Source organism: Seriola dumerili, unplaced genomic scaffold (assembly GCF_002260705.1).
Source record: "Seriola dumerili isolate Sdu_G_001 unplaced genomic scaffold, Sdu_1.0 BDQW01000025.1, whole genome shotgun sequence".
Lineage (NCBI taxonomy): Eukaryota > Metazoa > Chordata > Actinopteri > Carangiformes > Carangidae > Seriola > Seriola dumerili.
This window is the reverse complement of record NW_019174280.1, coordinates 5,035,777-5,062,513: the sequence shown is the minus strand read 5'-3', so window position 1 is coordinate 5,062,513 and position 26,737 is coordinate 5,035,777. Positions and strand designations below refer to the sequence as shown.

General features: G+C 40.4%; 1 protein-coding gene across 1 annotated transcript in view; it reads right to left on the bottom strand.

Annotated features, from left to right (window-relative positions):
* snap25 (synaptosome associated protein 25) overlaps positions 1 to 10,727 on the bottom strand; it is a 36,059-nt gene extending 25,332 nt beyond the window's left edge. Inside the window, exon 1 of the mRNA XM_022770408.1 lies at positions 10,564 to 10,727. The gene's annotated coding sequence lies outside the window, so the exon portion shown is untranslated. The remainder of the gene's footprint in view (positions 1 to 10,563) is intronic.
* Between the last annotated feature and the right edge of the window lie 16,010 nt (positions 10,728 to 26,737).

Below are 26,737 nucleotides of genomic sequence, written 5' to 3'. Positions count from 1 at the left end.
TCTGACCAAGTCAGACATATAGATATGAAGACAGAATATCACCATGTGGGTGAGATACTGCAGAGCTTTGTTGCGCCTTGTGGCAAGAGACACAATAGATCTTTGTTTTTCACTCTTTCATGCACAGAGTTGGATGTGTGTTTTTCTTCTCTGGCTCTAAATGTGTATGAATGTGTGTGTGCGTGGCTGCCATTTTGTTTGCTTCCCAGTTTTAGCTTCAGATTCTCCGTGTCTGTTATCAAGCATCTTTCTTTTCTATCTTCTATCTCTTGAATGTATTATCTTTGATGGAAATGGGGGGTTGTATGTCACACAACACATTGATAATTGTGAAACATCACTCGAGTGTGATTGATACAGATAAATTTTTAAAATATCTCTCAAATTCAGAGCTAGATTAACATTAACACTGTTTTCAAACTATAATATCTGAAAATAAAAGTCATCTTCAGGCCTGGCAGTTTAAAACTAGCCATGTGCATACAGTTAGCATAGTGACTGATAAAAGATTAGTATGAACTAATATGAAATATGAATTACCCTTGTAAAAATAAATCTTGTTGCTTTAAACGACTTAATTGTTAAGGTTACTATAGTGCTTTACTTGGTGCGGCTGTTATCGCTCCTTACAGAGGACTGTAGTAACAAATGCACTGAACTGTAATGGATCGAGTGGGCGTTCCTTTTTAAACTCAGTCATTTAGCTACACATGACACTGTTAATGTAAAATGATATCTAATGCTGTAAAAATTCCAGCAGCCATTTTGCAGCTTGAAAGAACAATAAATAATTCTGTACCCTAAAATGCTTCTTGTATCCAGAGGCCTTTCTTGTTTGTAAGTTTAATCACATATAACCACGACAAAAAGATGACGCTGCCCTTCCAGGAACCACAGCGAGCCTGAATAATACCAGCAACATTACTCAACAAGCCCAAGTGTCACTACAGCTGCATCTCTCTCCCCACAGGGGAGCTAGCATTAAGTGCTGAAGCGACAACCCGGTGGCCTGCCCTGCATTATTGACCTGAGGAGTCCAAAACCCCATCACTTATTCATCTGGCCCCAGTGTAACCATTTACATCTCAGAAACACATGGCTGAAGAGCAGGAGGTAGAGGATCATAACAGTGCAAGCTAACTGCTTCAGACAGGATAGCGCTTCAAAATCTCCTGTGTTATGACTTTACAGAGATGAAGTGAAGGTGAGCTACAGAAGAGTAAAGAAGCTAGAGGTGTCTAACACTTCATCAACACAACATTAGTGAGGAAGTACTTGATGATTTTTAGCCACTTTTAGTCATGTTAGCCAAACTACCGACATGGATTTATAGGGTCAGTCAAATGTTAGCAAATGTAAGCATGCTAATAGACTAAATTCAGATGGTGAACATGCTAAATGTTATGCCTGCTAAACATCAGCATGTTAGCACTGTCACTGTGACCATGTTAGCATACTTAAGTTAGCTTGAAGCACTGCTAGCATGGTTGTAGACACTTAGTAGTTAGATACACTTGCTTGCTTATTTACAGGTAGTTACTTACTCTCAGAGTTTAAACAAAATTCAATGGTTCTAGCTTTTTATATCTGAATATTTGATAATTTTCTTTAACTTCTATTATATTTGAACGAATAGGATGTTGGACTGTCAGACAAAACATATCAAACATTTTGATATGATAGGAAATTGTGGGGGCTTTCTTTCTATGATTTTCTGATTTTTATGGAGAAAATTATTAATTGAGAAAATAATTTAAAAATGAATAGATAATGAAAATATTAAGTAGCATTCCTTAAAGGAACAGTATATTACAAAAACAATGTAAAAACTCCACCACCGATTAAAAAGACCATATAAAATCACATATAGGCTATATGCATTTGCACATACATATCTCATGTAAAATGCATTCCCTAACCCCAGCAAGCAAAAAGAAATAGCTGCAATGTGGTCTGAGCAATATACATTCTTATAATATACTGTCTTTTAAAATTATCCTACATAAACTGTAGGAACTGGCTCAGGTTGAGCAGTAATCATGAGTCCTTGCTGTGAGACTGCAGACCATGTTGTCCTAACAGTTTGAATACAGAATAACCACATTTGCCTGAAACGTTATGTTTTATTAGTGATGTTTTGTTTGGAGTATCATCAACATTGGGAAATGGGAAGAAATGTCAACGCCGTTTGTTACGCTAGGCAGCAGAGACAGCTTTAGAGTATTGAGATATGTATGAATACATTCCCTAATGTATGACTTTCTGTGATCACCAGAAAAGCCACAACCACTGGGTTGGTGAAGATCCCATATACTGTGTCCTCTATGTACAGAGATACGAACATTCAAACATAATCTGTTCACAATATCCCACAAGGCATGTTATACAACACATATTTAAATCCAACAAGACATATCTGATCCCTGCCCATGGCAGCTTACTAAGCTATTTACAGTAGAGAAAAGCAGACAAAGGATGCTACTTTGGGAAATTACTGTTGGAACTGTGCATTGTGGTTTCTACAGTGTTTAATGAGCTGCTGGCAGTCAACTTGGTCCTTGGGTTTATTAGTTTGTCATCAGTATGGGGAGTGACTGTTGTTCTGGGATGCTGAAACTTACAGTTTACAGCTTTCTGGAAGTGTTGGCCCCAAGCTACATGAGGAGATGTTGACGGGAGGTTACTCACTTGATATTCCAGTCACACACCTACACTCATACACTCTCTCTTTCCAGAGTGACCACTCGTTCTAAACAGCTTGAGGGATAGCCACACGATGACCTGTGTGTATGTTAATGTAAAAACTGCCGTAAACAATGTCATCATCCTATTTATTGTTTCTTGGAGGAGGCGTTGCGGCTGCATTTGCTAATAGAGACCAGATAGTCTGAGGGTGAAGACAAGGGCAAGTCTGGTGATTTACCCCCCATCCCTCTCCTCACCGGTGCTGAGCTGCATGGCTCCTTATCAGCCAGCTCCCTGCACCTTGGGAACAAGTGGAGAGCAGAGCAGAGAGGACAATACGCGGGTAGACAAGACAAGAGAATCTCAGTGGTGCAGACTGATGTGTTTATTTGAAGCTACTGTAGGAAGATGAGGAGCAGAAAGCTCTCACGAACAAGGATGAAAAAGAGAATAAAATAAGGCCATAATTCAGTATGCACAGCACACCACAGCAAGTATGAGCCCTGCCAACGCCCTTCAGCCCCGTGCTCACAGTCACCTTTGTGGTTTCTGTGTATGAGAGGGGTTTCATCATGTGTCCACTCAGAGCCACAGTTATTAACATGTAGCTATGACGTTTTGGCTTCTAGAGGGCCATGGAGACGTTTGACAAGCCAAACACGACAGGGGTGTAGGGACGGGTTCAGATGGGGGTAGGGGGTTGGTGGCGCAGACGAACATTAGATCAACCAAGCAATTTCTGAACAGGGCACCACAGCCCGGTTTGGAATTAGGAGCACAACCTCTCGTGTTTTACAACCTAATAAATGTCAGGGGAGAGCGATGTGAAGGCTCTCCGGGTGAAAAATGCAGCAGATGTCCTTTTTATATCTGCGTGTTTGACGGAGTCTCGGGCAGGAGATGTTCAAGTAAACCGCAGAGTGAAAAGGCACAATTCCTGACGCTTTAGCGAAGCAACAGTAACAAACCATCAAACTGTAACACCTTGATCAATGTTGATGACTTTGATGACTCACAGGTTTTTGCCATGGAGCATATTTGTACACTGGAGGGTTATGACACGAGACTCCAGCAAAACAAATCCAATTAGGGAACCACAGTGGCTTATTTTCCAGCTCAACTGGACACATTCAGTTTTTTTTTTTTTTAATGATTCCCTACTTCATTCATGGTCAAGGGCCCCAGTAGCCTAGCCACTTCAGTGTCACATAAGAGCCTGTTAAGTATTTGAGAAGTCATAAAAACAAAGACATTAAAAAGCAATTAGTTGCACTCAGGTAATCAGAAATAACTTCTGACAGAATACACCCAAAAATATCAAATTACACCTCTGTTGCTTCTGTTCTTTTTGACTTTTTTGTCAATATCTAATATTATTAATGATAACGCTATTTATATGCAGCAAAAATATATCATTGGTAAAAATCAGTTAATTGCTTGGTCCAGTTTGCAGAATCCAAGTCCGCAAAGAACATTCTACAATGCAGCCCAGGAGGGAGAGTCGGTCGTCCACTAATTGGAGGGGCTGCGGTTCGATCCCCGGCTCCTCCAGTCTGTGTGTCGTAGTGTCCGTGGGCAAGTTACTTAACACTAAATTGCCCCCGATGATGTACCATCGGTGTGAACGTGTGTGTAAGAGAGAAATGCTATGTAAAGAACAGGTGCTGTAAAGCTCTTTGAGGAGTTGTTAAGACTATGTATCTACCTGCAGCCCATTTATCATTTAACCCAAGGATATTCAGTGACCTATCATAGTAGAATCAGTAGAATACTGTCATATTAATTCCTACAGTAAACACTGCAATGTTGACCTCCAGTGCTGATCAGTCTGAAAGAATCAATCATACTGATGATGTTCTGCTCACAAGGCATTTTAAGACATTATATACACATGGAACTTCATGTCAACACATTATGGATTCATTCTAACCAGCACAACCAAAATATCTTAAAATTTACTGTAAACATGAGAAACACTGACAGGTTTGATAGCCTGTGTGGAGACTGCGTAAAAACAAATTCATTACTAAGTAAAACCAGATGCATAATACATAATACATCACACCATGCTTGCCATTTTGCCCTATAATACATGCTGTCTTCATACTGAACTTCAAGCAGTAACAGTGCATGTGTACTGTTTGATAGAGTTAAAAATCAAAGATCAAACATCCTCTGATTGTTAACTATCCAACACATACCAGACTGTTTAAGGTTTATGTAAAAGCAGTGCAGATGCAGAGGCTGACCTGCACCAACAACTGTGGTCAGCTGCACTGCAGCATCATAAATTACCCAGCCCGACGGACAGACCTACAGCAACAATAGCACCAAAAAAAACCCACCACACTCACCACACGCCACTGATCCTTAAATCAAAACCATCTCCTCACTCCACACAGTGTTGTGTTTGCAGAAGACTGATTCAGTCGTATTGTCCCTGCACCTGAGCACACAAACCTGACCCATGTAATGTAGAGCGCAGAGGGCGTATTCATGTTGACCCGAGCAGATAAATTGGTGACTTTGTGCTCCACTGATCCAGGGATAAGATGTCTATACATGCTTTTATTCTGGAAATGGAAGCTTTTGTCATGTAGAGATGCTTTACAATACTACTGAAGCCACGGCTAATGCTGGTGGTGAAAATGATATGATTGAAGCTATAGATCAATGTGAAACTGAAGCAGGCTGCATCATACGCTACACACGCACGCATACAAGTAACTGTATGTATCAGCTTGCCATAACAAAATCTGACACCGTATATTTATTCCTGGACATATGTTAGTAAGACTTCTTCCGATTTCTGGTTATCATATGGATATGGATAATACCAGCAACGATCTGTATATGAAACATTTATGCCATTTTTCCAATAGAGAGTGTGCACACTTTCTTCAAATGAATCAACCTGGCAATTATTCATTTTGGAAGTTCTGTGTTTCCAACTTCTGTCTCTCCGCCTCACTCTTTTCCTTCTCTCTCTAATAATTTTCTCTCCCTAAAATTCATTTCATTAATCAAAAGAATAATAATCTAACCCTGAGAGAGCAGGAGAGAGGACAGATGGCAGAACGATGACAGTGCCTGACAGCGCGGTGGATCGGCCTCACTGGTGGCTGTCTCATAAAAGTAACTTTAAAAGGTAAAATCGTGGAGGATTTTTTTTTTTGATTTTCCGTTCCAGAAAAGCTTCAAAAGCATGAGCGTCACTTGGGAGACAATATTTAACACATCACTTCTGTTAGAGAGCACAACTGAGGTAAGATAAATAAAACTAAATTTAGAGAAGTCATGCTTTTGTGCGAACATGAAAAGATTCATGACAGGTGTGCTGCTCATATCAGCTACTTATCTCCATTAATAACCATTTAACTACCCTACATAAAGCCTGACAAGTTTTAGAAAAACACAAAAGACAATTTTTGAAAGCCGACATCCCAAAGCCTGAAAAGACTGCATAACCGAAAGAAAATAAAACCAATAACCAACTAATAAAAACAGCAAATTAGTGCTGTGTCGAAAGAAAAGAAGAAAGTTTTCTTGATGAGGTTTGGTGAGAGAAAAAATGCACCACTGCGTTTTCTCTCTGTGCATTGCCACACTCTCGAGGCCTCAGGAGCGGCCATTTTGTTTCTCTGTTTTTGTTTACATGCAGAGTGCCTCTGAGAAAGTGAGAGGCCGTCCCATGTGGGCTGACTGGACACAAAAACAAAGCTCAACGCTGCCTTTCAACCTGACTTGCCATTTTCTCTGCTGCTTGGCTGTTGCTGTCAAGTAGGTCACACTCACTTGCAAGAAAACGCTCTTTCCCCTTCCCGTCTCTTTTAAAGCACTTTTGGGAAATGGGACGTTTTGGGAAATATGCTTATTCACTTTCTTACTGAGAGTCAAATGAGAAGACGGATCCCACTCCCAGGACTTTACGCTAAATATGAAGCTACACCCAGCAGCTGGTTGGCTTAGATGAAACACTGGAAACAGGGGGAATCAACACTGTCCAAAGGTAACAAAAGTCACCTACCAGCACCTTTAAAGCTGACTAATTAACACATTATATCTCGTTTGTTTAATCCATACCAAAACTGAAGAGTAAAAGCAACACGTTTTGGTGTGACAGGGGATATGTTATGCTGTATCACAGGTTATATAACTTCCACAAAATTACAGCTATGTTACGTACTTACGAGATACGTAACTTTAGAGGTACAAGTTGGTGGAGTTTGTTATGTGTGGACAGTGCAACACTAACAGTATTCCTGTTTTCACTCTTTGTGGTAATCTAAGATAACTGGCTGGTGGCTATTGGCTTATCTTAATATTTATAGACAGAGAATAAACTCACCTCCCAAAAATGTCTCACTTTGTCTTACTTTAAAAAAATGCAGCGTTAATTAACTTCTTTGTCTAGAAGCCTTTGTTTCTGTCGTCTGTTTCACAGTTTTTGTCTATTTACAATTCCTTTGTAATGTTTAGACCTTTGTAAAATATCAGCTTATGTAGCTAAAGTGTAATATCTGAGCATTTCCTTTCAAAGCTAAAGCCATAAAGTAGAGATTGTAATGAAAAGAAACAGTAGGAAGCCCAACCACTTGGGATCTACTGACCACTGGGCAAAAGTCAGGAAAAGACCTTTAAGTCTTGATGATAAATTTGTCTTTTCCAGGACACAGTGACTTTGCTCAGTGCCAAATAAAATATCCTAAAAACTAAATAACCCCTTTCATGATGTCTCATAATTCCTTGTTGTAAACTCAGACAGAACAGTCATGTCTCCTCCGGCTCTAGATGATGAACCCAGAACAGGCTTCACTATTCAGAGAAAGGAGAGAAACAGCAGCGTATTCGACCACCACAGGGAATCATTCAGGATATCTCAGAGTTGCTAAATGCGACAGCAGCATAACAAGCTCAGCTGAATCCATGAGGATGATTTTGTTTGTCATGCAGCTAAACCCTGAACTGAGAGAAACAACCACAGTAGGCTTTTAGTTCCCATTCCCAATCCAGATCACTCTACAAAGGAGGGAGCAGGCCTAGTTCTTTGCTCAAGGGCACTTTATTAATGCCCTTGAGTTAAGAAGTACGAATGCTCCTCTATGTGTACCTCAAGCAGATACAGACTCAGAAAGTAAACTCCTTTTGTGATAATGCGCCTGACCTTTGTAGAGTGAAACAAGACGCTTACTTTTGAATGAAATATCCACCACATGAAGAAAAAGCAACACCTTTTCTTGCATATTACTGCTAATGTGAAATATGAAACAATAGGCCACTAAAGGTGTCTGATATGTCAACATTGCAGAAGCTCATCTAGTCTGCAGAGACACGGTTGGAGAAATGCCAGAGATCCGTCAGCCTGTCAAATATGACTCATGTCATTTAAGATCGTGAGAAGTGAGAGTTTATGTGGCTGTAGCCTGAGAATAAAATGTGTAGTTGCTTGTACATGGGCAGACATGAGGTGAATAGTTGGGCCTGTTAAATGCCTTTCAAACCAGGCTGAGAGCTTGAGTCTGGAGAAAAGAGCTGCTAGAAAGAGAAACAAATATACCTGCGCCAAAACACGCAATGCGCAGCCAGCCGGCTCAGTATTCACCAGCATCGATCACGGAGGCTCTAGCTCCACTTCAGAACAGCACAATACAGCCGCATGTGTGAAAGTGCCCCCCCCCCCCCCCCCGTCAAATGAACAACGGCCAGCGTGTTTCTAAGAAACAATCAGTGGATGGTGATTGTGTTGTGAGTCACCATTTATCCAGCGAGCAGCCCCCTTTTCAGTGTGTGCAGTAAAGGCCTGACACCCCCCCATCACCACCACCACCCCCTCCCTGTTTCTGTCTCTCTCTCTCTCTGCCTCTCTGCAGTCCAAATAGTGCAAGCCGCATAATGCGATATGGTATAGCGGTCATGGCAACTGGAGCATCCTTACTTTGCTCTCTATATACTGTAGGCTATAATCTGCCATTGTCATGAACACACGGCCGCCAGTGTTCCAAGACTGCTTCCTTTCTTCTATATGAACTCGTATTTCTGTTTCCTTCTGCCTTTAAAATCAAATCGGTTATTATAAGGTCATTAAGAATCCCCACAGACCCACTGAAGGAATGTGGTCTGAGTACATCTTGTGGTAAATGTAATGGTCTATTCATGCTGTAGTGCCCATTGCAAGATATCCAGTGATGTGGCAAACACTAAATCAACCCTCAAGTGAAGGCATCTGTCAGTGACCAACAGCCAGCCAGCAAGCCAGCCCACCCCCCATGTGGTGATATAAAACAATTCCAGATGCGCCAGAGATCAACACGACTTCAGCATCTGATCTGCCGCATCGTCAAACCCCAGGATGACCAACAATCAAGTCTCTATGTCTGAATCACGAGGCTCGGACACCTCTCACAGCAGCCACGGTAATGTGCGCCACGCGTGACAGGCAGCACACGACGTCAATTCACCACACAGAATCCTCACATTGACTATTGTTTGCCACCAAATCCTCCACACCTGCAGATATCAACCACGTTATCCTCATCCTAACCCGGTTTGGACTGCTCCTGTATGCTTTTCACACATAGCTAACTAGGTCACATTAGGAACCAACATGATACTCTTAATAGCTTTATATGTAGTGTGTACGGAGCTGAATGCCCTGCATCATAAATCCAGCAAACCAAACTGGCACTCTTGCGCCTGTGGAGCGCTCAGCCATTGTGCGCCATGCGCGATCGACAGACAGCGCGTGCGGAGCTCATTGACAGTTCTGTGCGTCGCTACGGCGACGACTGGCTGGATGGATGGGTTTGGGATGCTGAGGTGGAGGAAGAGGAGGAGGAGATGAGAGGGGGCGGGGGTGTTGGGTGTCATAGTGCGGGTTTCACCGCGGTCCTCCCCGGCGCTCTTCTCCCCCCGTCTCACGCCTGTAAAAACCCCCGCCCACCTTTACACCACCGGGATACTTTCGAACTCTCTTCATGCCTCGGTCACATAGCTAAATGTGGCGCGGATTTGGCCGCTTGTGATGCAAAGCCACTGCGTAAAAAAATAATAAAAAATAAAATGAAGAGGCGCATTCATGGAGCTGGGTCATGCTTCACCCCCCACCCCCTCCCCCCTGTTTATATCGGCTATCCTCCTCCCACCGACCGACCTCACCATGGCGCAGTTTACTATTACATGACATTCCCTCAATCAGATCACAAATCAGGGGTGATGCTGTTTTTGTTGTGTGTGTTTTTTTCTCCGGCTGACATGTGTGCGACAGATTGATGCATGTTTCACTGTGTTGCTGCGACATCAGCAGTCTACTTGCTGCTGCTGCAGCTTGGAGGCGGGAGATGAGGCTCTCACTCAGCCACGACACTGGTTTTTAAGAGAGCGATCCCCTCCGAAATGGATAGGAGGACTATGGCTAAATACAACACCCCCTAACCCTCTTTACAATGCGGTGTTTGGACACTAAATGGACCTGCTGAGATGTCCATTTCACCTCCTCCGTGTGTTTTCCCTCCTTGCCGCTGTCCACGGTGCTGAAACACCGAAAACGCCCACAGTGAACATACGCATTATAGCGCACCGCATCCATCCTCTCAGCAATCCACTGCGCGTTTGAGATTTATCACCCGGTAGGTCACGCATTGCCTCCATTGGCTTCTATCTTTCTTCCTTCCTTTACCCACTAACAAAGCTGAAAATCATCCCAAACAAGATGAAACCCAAAAGCATCTAATAGGCGACTGCATCAAAAAGGATTCAGGCTGAGAGAAAACAGACCTCCACTGCTCACGTTTCACAAATACACAAACATCTGCTGCTTCAATGTGCAAAAAGCGAGAAATAGAAGTGGTGAAAATGAAGTAAAAAGGTCTTCAGTCTTACCTGTGCCTGTTGTGGGTGCCCCGCAGTCAGTATGGGAGGAAATGTCTGCGTATATCAACAGCAAACCGATACCAGTCTGTCTCTGTATATGACTGCGATGCTGCAAAGGCACTGTGCGTCGGCTGAGTCCTCCTCACTTCTTCTTCAATGGGGGTAAAGCGGTGCAGCTCTCGTCAAAGATGGCGGACACTTTTGACGTCAGCAGCAGCAGCTTTTAATAGATATCTGTCAGAGAGAGAGAGAGAGAGAGAGAGAGAGAGAGAGAGAGAGAGAGAGAGAAAGGGGGAGAGACTTCAAAAAGTCTTTGTTATAATGGGCAGCTGCACGGATAGCAACACAACAACTGAATATTTTAGATGTTTTTGAAATGCTGCTGTTGCATGTTTCACATCCCATCAAAAGGCATGTAGGTATACTGCAGCCTACATATAGACTGGATATAAGCTACAGTCTACATGTAGGCTGCAGATATAGACAATATACAGCCACTTTTGGACCCCATTGTACATTATTCATGATTATCAGTTTTTATATAGGCTATATTAATATAGACATAGCTTGATGGCGGGTTCATCTTGGTTTGAGGCATCTCGATCTTGCCAGTTGCAACACATCTCTTTCAGAGGATATTTGTTAAGAGTTTCATAGGTATGAGTTCATTATGCAGCAGAATAAAATGTACCCATATTCCAGTAAAAGTGGCCAGTGCACAAAGGTCAGTATCAGTGGGATTTTAATGGGAACATCTTCACTAAAATTTTAAATTAACATCCCGTCATAGATGTTTCCCACCAATATGAATAATCATATTTGACTGATTGATGTGACAGTGTCTGTGGTATCCAAGAATGGATTACTAATCAGGCAAAGTGGGCAACTGGCCTAGAGCTCCAGACCTCCCATCAGCTCCCCAAAGGATTGGTGTGGTGATGGATTTTGTGTAATTTGATTAATTGTTTGGGAACATGGTAATATGCACCACTAAATCACAATATATACCGACATAATAAAGTGTTGGGTCCTGTATTACTACCTGATTGTGAAGGACAGTCTTAAAGAAGGTCCACATGTTGAAATCTGGTTTCATGCCCTTCATTCTAACAGTTGATGCTGAGCTTAAATGGTGCAGCCTGCAGGTTTGCTGTGTGGCAATTTGATGAAACACAAATAGTTTAGGAATATGCACCATTCAAGCTAGGCATCATCTGTAGTAATGACGGGCATAAAACCAGATTTCAACATAGGGACCTTCTTTAAGACTAGCTCCATGGCTACAGTGATTTAGTGAGTGATTTCTTGCTTTCTCATATAAGCACAGTAACTAGAAGAAAATGATATAGCATGCATATTGTATTCTAATTCCTAATGACCTTTGAGGACATTTTTTAAGGTTCTAGACAAAGATGAATATATTAGAAATATTTACAGGCCTGTTGTGAAGTACAGATTCTTCTATGGGTAGATGCTTCACTACCACAGTTTTAAACAATAAGGATGGTGATATTTCTTTGTTATTATTAACAAACCCATGAAAAGACTAGTAATAAGTAGTGTGTTTATCCAAAGCCTGATATAGCTTATTCCTCTGTGCCATGTAGCTCTGCTGTTGTCCTAAAAATTATTAAAAGCATTGAGTGGCAGCTTCTTTTAATAATCAAAGTATACGTATATCTGTGACTTGAAGGTTTACATTTTCAGTAGGGGCCAACAGACTGGGTGCTGAGAGCCACAAACAAAGATGAGTCAGGAGGTATTGATAGTTGGATTAATATATGGGATTTGTTGACAATAACAAAAGTATAGAATACCACCAGCCCTATCCTTTAAGGTTTTCCTTCTCGTTTAGACTTAAACCTTTTTAGGTCAAGATATTTATGTACCTCTGTGACATTAACGGCTGTTTCAATGGGCTTTACAGACCCATATATCAGCAAAACTTATCATTCGTCACATTTTCCCTGTCAGTTATTCAGAACAAACAGACAGACTGACCTCGTGCAGAATACTGCTTCTTTCTGAAACATCTAAAATGGGCTCGATTGATGTTTTCTCAGCACGTCCACACTGGATCATATGTGCACTCTGCATAGTGGGAATGTCCCCTCTCTCTTCTCCTCCGGCAGCTGCCTCTGCTTGGCACTGTAACAAATGTGTCTTCAATTGCTCTGAAGCGAACCTGTCTCCTAAATTAATGATAATGATAACTCTGCATGAAAAATCCATTTGGCGAGGGAAGCCAGAGGAGAAGAAAAGAAGAGAGTGTGAACGTGAGTGTGCACTCCATATATGACTACGAGGGAAGCATGTGAGTGTATTGTGTTCAAGGTGTGATCAGACCTCTGTGTCTGTGTGCGTGTGTGTGTGTGTGTGTGTGTGTGTGGAGAATAAATCTACAGGTCCCTCATTCATTCACTCTCCTCTAAAACAATATTACAGGAGTATAACAAACCAAATTAGGAATAGATGGAAGTGGAGAATTGTGGTTCTGTTTAAAGGGAGGCAAGAGAAACCATGCATGATCAGGTTAGAGTAGATGGGGTTTCCAAACAGAGGTCCGTGGCCCTCTAAGGGTCCCCGAGGCGGCTGCATGGGTACCTACGCAACAGACAATACATCAATTCATTTCACTGTTAAGAGAATGTGCACAGACTGTTAGCCACAGTGATGGACTTTGATAACACTATAAGTCATAACCAAGAGCAAAATGTACATAAATGGGGTTAATTAGCTCAAATATTCCTGAAACTGGGTCTAACATGAACAACAGTATGTACATATTTTTTTATGCTTGATAAGTCAATGCCAGGAGAACCAGCTGGCATGTACAATCACCAAGCACTTTATTAGGAATACCTATACACCTGCTTATTCTTGCAATTACCCAATCAGCCAATCGTGTGGCAGCAGTGCAATGCATAAAATCCTGCAGAGACAGGTCAGGAGCTTCAGTTAATGTTCACATCAAACATCCGAATGGGGACAAAATGTGATCTCATTGACTTTGACTGTGGCATTATTGTTGGTGTCAGATGAGCTGGTTTGAGTTTTTCTGAAACTGCTGATCTCCTGAGATTTTCACACACAAGTTTTACTCAGAATGGAGCCAAAAACAAACAAACAAAAAAAAAAAAACATCCAGTGAGCAGCAGCTCGGTGGACATAAACCTGGTTGAAGAGAAAGGTCAGAGGAGAACAGCTACACTGGTTGGAGAAAGGCTACAGTAACTAAGATAACCACTCTTTACAACTGTGGTGAGCAGAAAAGCATAAACAAGTCAAACCTTGAGGTGGATGAGCTACAACAGCAGAAGACCACATCAGGTTTCACTCCTGTCAGCCTCTTTAATTTCAATCAATCAGCGTTTTAACACCACAGTCTTTCTGAGTATTGTTGCAGACTATGTGCATCCCTTTATGTCCACAATTTACCACCTTCTAATGGTTACTTCCAGAAGGATAATACACTATGTCACAGAGCAAAAATCGTCTCAAACTGGTTCATGAACATGACAGTGAGGTCGGTGAACTTTAGTTCCGTCTCCAGAGCTGAATCCAGCAGAACACCTTTAGGATGTGTGGTGTCTCAGTTTCCAACATCTTGTGGAATCAATGGTACAAAGAACTAAGGCTGTGTTGAGAGCAAAGGGAGGGACTGCCCAGTTTTATGGTGTTCCTAATAAAGTGAGTGTAAATGAAATTAACTTTAAAATGATTATTTTGATTATTTTGTTGTTTGTGTTTTTTTTAAATGGTTTTAGTCATTGTAATTTATACTTTGATTTTCACTCCACAGTATAACAAGTATTCAGTGAAGAAGTTTTACCACTAGGTTGAAATGTCTTTGAGAGAGTCTTTAGATAATTCAAGGACTCTAAAACTTGTCCCTGAAACCCAGACTAATTAATTATTTTGCAGTTAACAGGTTTTCAAGTCAAGATGATCAACCGCAGCTCTTAAATAATACAAGAAAGTCTATGTGATAGAAGAATACATAACAAGAAAAAAAGAAAATACAAAAAAAATAATTGTGCATTAAAATCCAATTTTGTTGCTGGACTTTCAAAACTATTTTCATGTAATTGTGGTCGATCACACTGAGTTGCTGATGTTTCATTAAAAAAATAGTATAAAAAGAAAAATACACGCACTGCGTGTCCATTAAATGTCAATGGAGCAAAACTAGCTGCTGGGTCCCCCGCCAACCACCAATTGTGTAATGTCTACATACCAAACAGTACTCCTGGCTGCAGTAATATTAACTAGCCCCAAGGTTTCTGTGTGTCAGTTAGTCTGGTTAATATGGTTAAACATAATTAAACTAAAATCTGTCTAATAGAGGTCTCAAATATAGATTTGCCAAAGGGCCCTTCCACAATACATGGCCACAATGTTACATAATAATGTAGGACCTTGATGTTGACCTGCTGATACTTTACCTTAGTGGTAAATTCCTTTGACCTGTTCACCACCTGGGGGCAGCAGAAACAAGCTGTGAAGTTGAGTTGTGTGAGAAGACTTCATACGTTTAAATACCACGAGCTGTCTCCAGCAGTGGAAAGCAATGCCACTGTTAACTCTTATTTTGTTTCTATTTCTATCACTTCTTTTCTTCTGCTGTAGTTAGCATCCTAACAAGCTAGCCCTGGCCCAGCCAGCCCATCTCACCACTTTCCGATACCGAGTCACTGTAGTGTCCAGTCTGCCCTGAAGACACATGCTGTTCAGAGGCCGTAATATAACTTCTTATCTTATAAACGCAACAGTATCTGAAGCTGTTGGCAAGTGACCATCACCACCACCACCCACTCCCGTCAAGAAACCATATTCAGCGGCAAAGAAGCGGAGTCGTGTCTCTGGCCATCTGATTTTCACCCGATTAATAAAGTCCTATATTCACTTTCCTTTTAGCTCCATTTTGATCTCCACCAACTCCACAGAAAAAAAGCTGCAAATTGCTTTGTTATGGGAACATTACATTCCCAAGTCTCAGAATTACTTTAATATTTGATATAATCAGACTCTTTTTGGTAAACCTGTCTAAACAATACTGAGATATGTCTATGAAGCTTACCACTGGTTATATCATGCTGTTGTTCATTCATTTACTCTCCCATTTTTACAGCACATGGCTCCTACACACTCATGCTATATTTAATGCCATCCAGGACAAGAAATAGTTGAATACGTCTTCCAGTGACTCAGCATGTTCATCTAAAAATATCTGCGTTGTTTTACTCCCAGAATACCAGATTTATGAAATAATATTACTCAGACTTGATTCAGGTTGATCCTGTTTTAAATGTTATTCTGTTAACAATGAGGATTTCAAATTAATATTATTTCTTTTGTCTAACGAAATTATCAGCTGTGTGAACTGGGAATTGACAGATTATTGCTGGAAACGTCCCTCTGGCACTTCTGCTGCTTATTTTATCCTCCACAGAGCAGCTGCAGACTGAACAATGTGATGGAGTCTTAATATTGCAGGTTCGTAGTTGTTTGGCTCGTGTTTTCTGTTTGTCACTGTCATTTAGCATTTTTACAATGGTAAGATGTTGATTATTCAAAAGAGCAGACATTAACAGAAGACTGTCAATGAGAGAATAAAACCTTCCACCACTCTTCCTTTCTTCACTTTCCCTTTTCTTTTCATCCATTAAAGCTTTCTGTATTTTCACTTTTTGCAAAGATTAAAGAGAATGTCTAACTTTTCAGTGGAGGCCTTTGAAGTCAGAGTGATGTTTGCAGGGAGGGTGTGTGTATGTGTGAAGTGTCTGGGGAACTCAGGGGATGGAGAGTTTGGCTTTAGCGGTGCTTCATCTCACGGTCAAAGAGCAAAACACAGCAAGTGGAGGAGAAGATTAGCAGCAGCATTATCAGCCCTGTAGCAGACAAGCTCGCGCACTCTGATCTCTCTCCCCCTCTCTGACTGATTTCATTCTTAATTAAACTTCACAGGGAAGGTGAGAGGCTGGAGGAACCGAGGGAGGAGGAGGAGGAGAGGATGTGGGTGATTTGTGAAAGAGTGACGAGGCGAAAAAAACAATAGGCAGAAAAAGAAGTGTGAAAGATTTGGAAACGACAAAATCGACTGAGAAAGAAGTATGACATTAAAGATGAGGAGAGGCGGGGAGGGAACACACTTCATGGGATGTACAGGGAGGGGATATTGTGTGTGTGTGTGTGTGTGTGTGTGTGTGTGTGTGTGAAGAGAAAGAGGACAAGATGAGAGATGAAGCCAGTCAGCCAGGCTGTGTGGTTCAGTGTGGGGGAGGGTGCTGCAGCAGCAGCAGTGGCAGCCTTGCTGTGACTCAGCACTAAAATCTGCCTCTCTCTCCTCTCCTCTCCCTCAAATATCATTCCTTAGTCATCGTAGCAAGCACACTATCAGGCCTCTTTCTCATCAGTCTTTGGAGAGCTTGTCACGACAGTGCATCTGTGATGTTACCGTTGTGTTGAAATGTTACATCTGATTAAGATTGCATGTAGGCTATTTCTCCAGGCAGATTCAACATGTATAAAACAACAGCGAGTGCATTTGAATATAAGTTGGTTTCTGTATTTGCCCAAGAGGTAGAAAGTAAAGTATTTAATTACAATTTCTGAGGTGCCTTATACTTTTATTCTATTTCTATTTTATGCTTCTTTAAGTTTCAACTTCACTTAAGTTCAGAGGGACATTTTACTACCTCACTATGTTACAGGTTAATTTACTGTTTGTTTTACTGATTAACATTTACCACACAAAATATAAATCAGCTTTTAAAATATGATTTTTTCCTGTAGATGGAATATTTTTTTTGTATTATTACATTTACTTAATATGTATGTCTTGTGTATACTTACAGGGCTAAATGTAAAAAATGTGTGTAAGTATGTGTATGTACATATGTAAGTTTTGTAACATGAATTGTTACATGTTCCATTCTACATTTGTCCAAATTATCGGTTGTGGCATTAAAAGTACTCAGATCCTCTACTTAATTAAAAGTTGCACTGATGCAATGTAAACATACTAAGTTACGACTACCAAACTACCAAACTGTATGCTGTTTGGTAGTTTTATTAACTGCATAAAAATGATTATATTTGGCTCATTTGAAGGTTTTTAAAATCTTAATCTGCAGTTTGACCATAGCTGTCAAAAAAATACAGCACAGTAAAAAGAACAGTATTTCCTTCTTAAACGTAGAAGTATTAAGTAGCATTGAATTGTACCTGCACATAAGTAAATGTACTTTACACCACTGATGTGTATATATGTATCTAAACACTGAAACGTTTTATAGCATAAAAATAATTTGTCTGAATTTCTGCATCCTCACCTTCCAATTCTGTTTCATTTCGCATTGCGTTTAGCTGCAGGCCTGTTGTCTAGTCTCGTCTTTACAGAGGCACTGAGCTGTGAGCGAATGCACATCAACAAAGACGTGTATGAAGAATAGCTCTCATTGTCATCCAGCCCACTGGGGAGAGTGATATTCAATCTGATAATTGAGGTATTGATAGATCGGGAGTGAGTGGCGACATTGATAAGTGTGGGACTGAAGGTCTTGTATCCGATGGTGAGGATGGTTGTCAGAGGGAGAATCGATCAACATCGACCTGCAGCTCTACACTTCACTGGCCTATTTTTTCTTGTCTTTTCTATCCTTGGTTTTTTTTATTTTCTTTCTTTTGTTTTTCTTTTTCCTTATTTACTCTCCTCACTGTGTGTTCATATGCTTTTTGGTTGAATTTCTCTTCCTTTCTCCTCTCTTCATTGTCTCTTTTCTTGCTAGTGTGTAGCACGTAAACCAGTTTTCAAGTGGTATGTAGTATTTGTGAATCAACAGAAAAGAGTAAAACCCTATGTTAGGAGGGTTGTGTGTAAACAGCTAAGCACAACAGAGCAGAGAACAGAGTAGAAGAGGACAGAGCAGGGCGAAGCAGCCAGACAGAGCAGAAAAACAGAGCACCACATGATGCAACATGCGGTTATGTAAGTTATCAAGTGTCTTAATCTTGTACAATAAAACATACACACACCCTAGGTAGTGTCACATAAAGTAACACAAGTAAAGGTAGTGTAACATAATGCAACACTATGTAATGGAACAGCAAAACAGAGTAAAAGGAAACAAACAGAACAGAAGTTGTGAGGGTTCACTGGCCCAGAATCTAACGTCCCTCCTGGCGAGCTCACAGGAAGTGGCACACCACTGCTGACTGAACTCAAAATGTGTCTTCTCTCAATCTCCCATATGTGCATATGTGCATATATAAAATTGCACCTAACTGTGTGTGTGGGAAAATGTTGGAACAGCTGAGATTGCCCTGCTGCATGACTGGGGCTGAAATGCCCAGTGAGCAGAGAAATTCACCGACCTACACTATGTATCAGGATAGGGAAAATAAGACTGTGTGTTTATATGGGAACCAGAGACTATTTCAGATGGTTAAAGTACGTGGATTAATATTTTCTAGTAATAAATCCTTCTCTTCTTCCCTTCTAACTTCCCTTATCTTCAATCCTTAACCCCCTTTCAATTGCCTAGTCACTGTGACTATAATTTATAAAGCACTTGAATATTCATATCTTAACAAAGGAACATTAGAATCTACATCAAAAAGGATGACAACAGGCCAAGGAACACTGAAGTTTTAAAAGCTATTTCACTCAATCTAGTGCAAATTATGTAAACAAGTCCATTAAAGCACCCATGTGTAGACTTTCAAAAAAATTCCTGACTTCATCACCCCCCAGTGGTTGTATCATAAAAAGACAGTCTGGCAGACTAATCCACACAGACAGACTTGGGGACCCTGAAAATAAATGGGCCCAAAGCATAATGCATAATTTTTCATCAGGATTGTTTCATTTTTATTTTCAACTAATTTTATAATCCCCAAAGGATGAATCCTAACGTCTTTTGTGATCCCTTTAGCTTCAACTCAAAGCTTTAGGGCTTTTAGTGATATCTCAGCATCTATTTGATGGATTGCCATGAATTTTTGTTCAGCAATTCATGCCCTCCTTAGTATGAACAGATATCACTTATCACTTAGCTTAACTAATGACACTCCCATCAGACTCAGCTCTACTTTGTGTAGCACTAATTACTTTAACTAGGAAAGTGAACATAGTTAAACTTAGCTAAACATTAGCATGTTACCATGCTGATGTTAGCATTTAGTCCTAAATGGAGCCTCACAGAGCTACTAGCAAGGCTGTAAACTTTTAAGGGGTCAGTATGGGGGTCAAAAATAAGTACAAAACTATGAAAGTGGCAAGCAACACGTTGTACAAACGTGTTCTTTTCAAGCATACCCAGGGCCTCAGTCTTATTCTACACTCAAAACATTATGCCAGTAATAATTTGAATGACAATCACATAAATTCTGCACATAGCGATTTTAAACCAAAATGAGAAAGGAGTATCATTACACGTTGATGCAATGGAGACTGGTAAGTTAAATGTTTTACTATTTCAGCCAAATAGCCAGTGCTTCAGAAGCCTGAATAGCTCTTTGTTTTGTCCTTTTTTCAAAAGAACCGGACAATATCTTAAGACCCAATATTATATATGGCTGCCTTCACTTCCCTTAACTTTTCCTCCCCCTCTCATCACCTCCCTCTTAACTGTTTTTTTTCTTTCACTCACTCCTCAACATGCAATAACCCCCCTCCTTGCTCTCCTCCTTCCTCTCCATCATGTCACACCCCGAGGGTACAGATCAACACTCCTTTCCCCTAGCTCCCCTTCCCCTTTAATCTCACTCTCCTGCCTCATCCTTCTCCTCCTCTCCCCTTCTTGTCAACCCTCTTTCATCCTCCTCCTTTCCCTCTGTAGCTTCAATGCGTCAGGCGTTTCCCAGTATGTGTGTGCAGGGTCATCAAGGTCAGGGTCCTGGTTGGCCAGTCACGTCTTCTCAATTACTGGTAGCATGTTAACATACTGTATGTGTGCTTGTCATGCCACATGCTCTGCTCTAGTTTTGGTTTGTGCAAAGTTTTCTGTATCCTTTTCACCATTTATCTCAGCATGGCTCTTCACATGTGTTTGTGTATGTGTGTGTGTGTGTGTGTGTGTGTGTGTGTGTGTGTGTTGTTTATTTTCCTCTGAGAATCACAAAGCTCTGTCTTTGTGTTAGTGTACATATCGTGTGTGTGTGAATTGGGCTACTCACACTGCGGTGTGCATGCAAATGTTTCACCTCAGCAGATCGAAAGCTAGATTAGCTCCCAGTGTCTTGCACCTGCCTGTTGCTATGGAAACTGGGTATCCTCTGTGCGTCACCTGTGCCCATGTTTGGTCTGGTTTCCTGCTCCCTTCTATCAGCTTCCCTCTCACTCTCTCCCTCTCTCCCTTGTCCTTATTTACAGTCTATGTCTCTCTCCCTCTCCCTGTAGACCACGCACTCTATAACAGAAACCCACACATACACACACACTACACATATCAAGCACTGGACACAAACCGCAGCCTTCTGTTAACCAAATGAATTAATAAGAGAATTTGCATAAGCTATACACTAAACATGCATCAAGCTGTACACACACAACCAAAAACCATACACACACACACACACACACACACACACACACTCTAACACTAATAAAACATGAAATCTATTGAGAACACAAGGATCATAGTGAGAAAAACAACATGTTAGTGTCTCATATGGGCAGTAGGTGTGACCAGCTGCAAATCATTGGCTGGGATTATACAGCTGTGAAAGTAACAACGTACCCACTATAATAATATAATATGACTGATCGCAAACACAGGGTATCAGCTGATATTGAGTATCGATCTGATACTACTTATATTGATACCACACTCATATCTTTCCAATAAATATGAAGCTATAGCCAGCAGCCAGTTAGCTCAGCATAGCTTAGCACAAACACTGGAAACAGTTAATTAGATGTAATGACAGCATCATAAAACACCTTAACTCCTTTGCCGAGTTGCTAATCGTCTAATAAAATGTATTTCATCCATGTAATGTTTTAAAACAAACTTCTAAACTTCAAACTTCTTTCCAAATCTACTTGAACAAAAACAGCATCTTAGTTAAAGAAGCTATTTGTAAGTTTTGCTGTTGCCACATAGCCAACGTTGACATCAACAGGATAAGACTGGTAAGTAAACAGCTGTTAATGCTAATGTTGGCTATGTAGCAATAGCAATACATATGAATAGCTTCTTTAAGTGAATCATGCTGAGTAAAGGTTTGAATGTCACCTTCAAACCTTCTGGTTTCACAGTACCAATCACTGCCTTCACATTAAAACACATTTATTGTGAAGCACAGTCAGGAAATGGTGTGGTATTAACGTTACAACATGTCCTCCAAATTAAACAACAAAATATGTGTTTTATGTTTGTCCATGCCCTCGAAAACAATACATATCGGCTAAGCATTTTCATGTCTTTGCTTTCCATTACAAATCACTGTCCAAAAATATAAATGCTTTATGATGTGACAACACTATGGTTAAGGTTTGGTTTGGTTTGAGGGAGAGATTGTGGTTTGGGTTTAAATGCCTTCTTCTTTAAGGTTAGGGGACCACAGTTGTCACGGTTACAATAATAAACATGTACTTAAAATTAGGGAAGAATCATTTTCATGCCTAAAAAAAACTTTCTGTCGGAAATGGCCACAACTGATGCTAACTGCTAACATATAATGTCACGTCACGTCTCACTGACACCCAATATGCTTAGGTCAGCATTTGTGAGTCCAATCCAACAGACTGGATCAGTGCTTTCCTACTGAAAGACTGCCACCCATTACACACACACCAGCTGTGTGTTAAACTGTCTCAGACAAACTCTAGAAGAAGAAGTTTTGTGCCATTGTGCTAAGTTACTATTTGGCAGACGCTGATGCAGCTAATAAGGAAAAGTGTAGGTCTTGGCTAGCTGTGTGATACCTACACAGACCAAGACTGTGAGACAACTTCACCCAGAGGTTGCCAGATTAGTTTTGGACAGGAGGGCGCCAGGTATCAGTCCTGCCTGGAGGAAAATGAGGATAAGGACACAAAGAGACAGAGAGTCAAGCAAAAACAGACAGATGAGACTCCAGTAAGAAGGACAGCAGGAGAGAGAGAGAGAGAGAGAGAGAGAGAGAGAGAGAGAGAGAGAGAGAGAGATGGGGTCTCAATGTGAAGCAAGTGGGGGAGGACAAAAATCCTCCACTGCAGTGAAACATCCCCGATCAGGCTGACCCCCCTCCTCCCCTTTCTCCCTTTCCCTCCTCTCCTCATCGATTCAGTGGTGCAGCAGCGGCAGCAGCATAACAAAACTCTAACCAAAAAAAAAAAAAAAAAAAAAAAAAAAACTCCTCTGCTACAGGCTCTGCAGTGGCTGCCCAGCTTTGGGAAAACACCCCTTTTTTTTTTCTTCTTCTTTTTTTTTTTTTTTATTGCTGCCTGCATTCATCTTCCTCCTCACGACCCCACCCCAAACACTGCCACCTCCTCCTTTTCACACCTCCTACATTTCAAAAAATCAATGATAAGAGGCCAATTTTTCAGAAGACACCTCTTTGCCACTTCTCCTGTCTTACTTTATCCCTCTGTTACACACATCTATGTGCAACCACACTTCTGAATCCAGCTAAATCTCATTTCAACCTCTATTGTGTCTGACTTGGAATAACAAAGCGTTCCTCGCTCTTGACCTACAATAACCCCCATGCAGAGCCTCGTTTTTAGTCACCTCACTCGTCTCCTTCTCCTCTGTTGCTCACTTTAACTCCTCTTTATCCCTCACAGGCTGCCAGGGAACAAACCCTCACCCACTGTGAGTCTCGTCTGCCCTGTAGCATATTTCTTTATCTTTACTCGATAAGATCAGGAACACATGAATATTCAGGCTGTTTGGTGTTGTTGGGTTAATTGTTTTCTCTTAGTATATTTCGGTCTTCCGGATGCAGCAAACTGGATGCAGCATCATTACCATGCAGCGAGAGAAAACAGTGGGAATGATGAATGTGATGTGCAGAGCTTTGAGGGAAATAATGCTAATGAGAAACATAATCACAAGTGACAAAAACTCTTCAGACTCCTCATTAGGCCCAATGATATTTTACAAGATATCACAGACAGAAAAGGACAGAGTGATTTTCTCTAAAATAATACATTCATAATTAGAAGTTTTTACTTGTTATTAGAATAAAATGAATGCCGATGTGACAGTAAAACTCTACAGAGATTTAAATAAATTGTGGGAATTATACTGAAAGGTGTAAGTCATGTGCTGATGCATGAGTGTCGGGAGGATTTCTAAAAGTTGTTCTCTCCTCTTGTCACCCTAGCCTTTTACATAACATTCATCTGTATTATTTATAGGCTTATCAAAAAGCCATGCAGACAATTCCTTATATAACATTCATATTTTATGACTGTGTTTCCTGGTTGAAGTTTGATTAAAATGCCCCTCTTGCACAGGAATCCAACCGCTGCTGAGCTATTGGCCACTGAGGAGGCCTTAATCAACAGGGAGTGTGTATTCATAAATGGGTGTGTGTGAGAGAGAGAGAGAGAGAGAGAGAGGCTGAGCCCATCTCTTCTTTCCCTTTTTTTCTGAAGGACTGAAGGAGACGGTTTGGGGAGGGTGCAGATGATACTGCAGTGTAGAATGGAGCCAAATGCAAAGACATAACAACAGCTTTTAAACTTTGGGAGTATCTGAACACACGCAGTCAATAATGTAATATAAAATTTAATAGATTAAAGTGCCCATTTCATTTTGATAGTATCGTAAAACCAATCAAACCAAATATAATGCGCTACTGTACTTCTGTTCAGGTTAAGCCTTTATTGCCCTTAATAGGAAATGTATTTGTAGTAACGGATAGACAATAATAAGAATGAATAAAACTTGCATCAGTTGTGTTTTTTATTATTACCATTTGTTTTGGGTCATCTTTCTGTCCACCTGATGAATGTCATTTCAATATTCACTCTCTTTTAGCTGTTTTTGGGCTCCATTGAGTCCTGAGGCAAAATATCTGGCTCCTTGATATAATTAAGTATAAATATATTGATTAGAGCTTTTTCCTTTATATAATAAAGTATAAATATATTGATTAGAGCTTTTTCCCTTATATGATAGTTTAAATATATTGATTAGAGGAGCTTTAAATAGCAGAGAAAGTAAATACAACCAGGGAAACACCTCCTATGGGAGAAGAATAGAGCCAAGTTTTGTTTTGATTGTCCATGTCAGAGATGAGTTACAATTGTTTCTTGTTTTGTTTCTACTTTTTAAAATGTGATATCTTTGAAGTTACACTTTTGCTTTCCTTCCTTATAACCCTGTTCACGTTAGCTGAGCTTCCATTCTAGTTATTTTTCTTTCCATTTTAATGTATCACTAAAAGCCAAGTAAAATGAGGCAGAAACTACTGTGGTTTCAGGCTAATGGCACCCCTCTGGTTTTCATGATCACTGCCAGCAACACTAATGAGCTGTTTTAGGGAAGAGGAAACTTCTGTTTCTACAATTAGAGGTAGGCAGGTTAAGAAAATCTCAGTAAAGATAATGTATCTCTTACAAGAAATGCATAATAAATTACAACATGAAAGGTTTCTCTATCTACTAAGTATTTTCATGATGACATTATTAAATATGGTGATCCTGTGATTCCCATTGTTATAGAACATTTATAGTAGAAAAGATAGAGATAAACTGTGATGTATTTACTGATCTTTCACAATTAACGCCTTTTGAAATGACCTTTTTATGAAGGAAGTATAGTCTGTAAAATGCTGCAGCTGTAATCTGTCTAGTGGGATATTTATTGTATCTGTTTTGGGTCTCTTTCCCAGGAATCGGTCTGTTTATCTGAGCCAAGACCCAATACTCTGTTCACCACCCAGCATTATTGGTCTCACTATGAAATTCAAATCAATATCCTCATAATAAAAGTCCCAGGCCTGCAGCAAATTGGAATCTATAGCTTGGAGAGCTAAAGAGATCTATGGCACTGCCAAGGCTGCGCTAATGAATGATGAATCACTGCAACACACATGCACACACACACACACACATACACACACACACACATAGAAATACAGTTGCCCACTCAGTTAACCTGCACAGGTACCAAACATTCACAAATAAAAAATGCTTACACACACACACACACACACCAAACACAACACACACATGTGGTCCTGTTGTGTCACACACAGTTCAGTCAGTGGTGTGAAACACGACTCCCTCATCAATAATGGATGTAAACCAGGATCCGTACAAAGTCGCCATTGTTTCACTAGACACAGCATTTCTATACCACCGCTACTGTGTTTACAGTTATCTATTCTTTGGGAAACAGAGACACTCGACTGAGCTCTGAATCCATCCTGCCATGAAATTGCAGACAATAGATTTTCTTTGAACCTGAATTTGGGAATATATTTTATCATCTAACTTTTTAACATATGTACATGTGCTGTATTTTATATCATTAATTAAATGAATCTAATCAAAAATGCAAAGGCTGACCACTTAGTAAATTACAATGTACCAACTGCAGTATTTAGAATGAGGCTACTTAGGAAACATACTGTAATCTAGGAATTTACACTATGTTCATACATACATATATATACAGTATGTATGTGTTATGTCTATCCACATTAGAGTTTAATCTATTAGTTGATAAATCAATCACTAGAAAATTAATTGGGAAGTATTTTTATAATAGATTAATCCTACTCCTTTGTGTCATTTTCAAGCAAAAATTAAAAAAAAAAAAATTCTGGTTGCAGCTTCTTAAACACAAAGATTTGCTGCTTTTCTTTGTCATATATGATAGCAAACTATATATCTGTGGTGGATGAACTGATGTTGACATTTTATAGACAGGCCAATTGTTTGAGAAGATTTAACAGCAGATTAATCATTAATGAAAATAATCATTCCATGCAGCCCCAGTCTGCATGTATTCATGTTGTTTACGTTTGCTCCAGGAGGCTGCAGGCAGAAACAGACAGCACTGACAGTGCATCTGTGTGTATCTCAGCATATGTGTGTGCATGTGTGTGTGTGATGTCCAGCGTATTTGTCTGTATATGCTTGCTTGCATAAAGTATGCAATTATTGGATTATATGCATGTCTGAGCACATCTGTTACTGTGTGCATGCATACTTAATGTAAGTAATGCTATAATA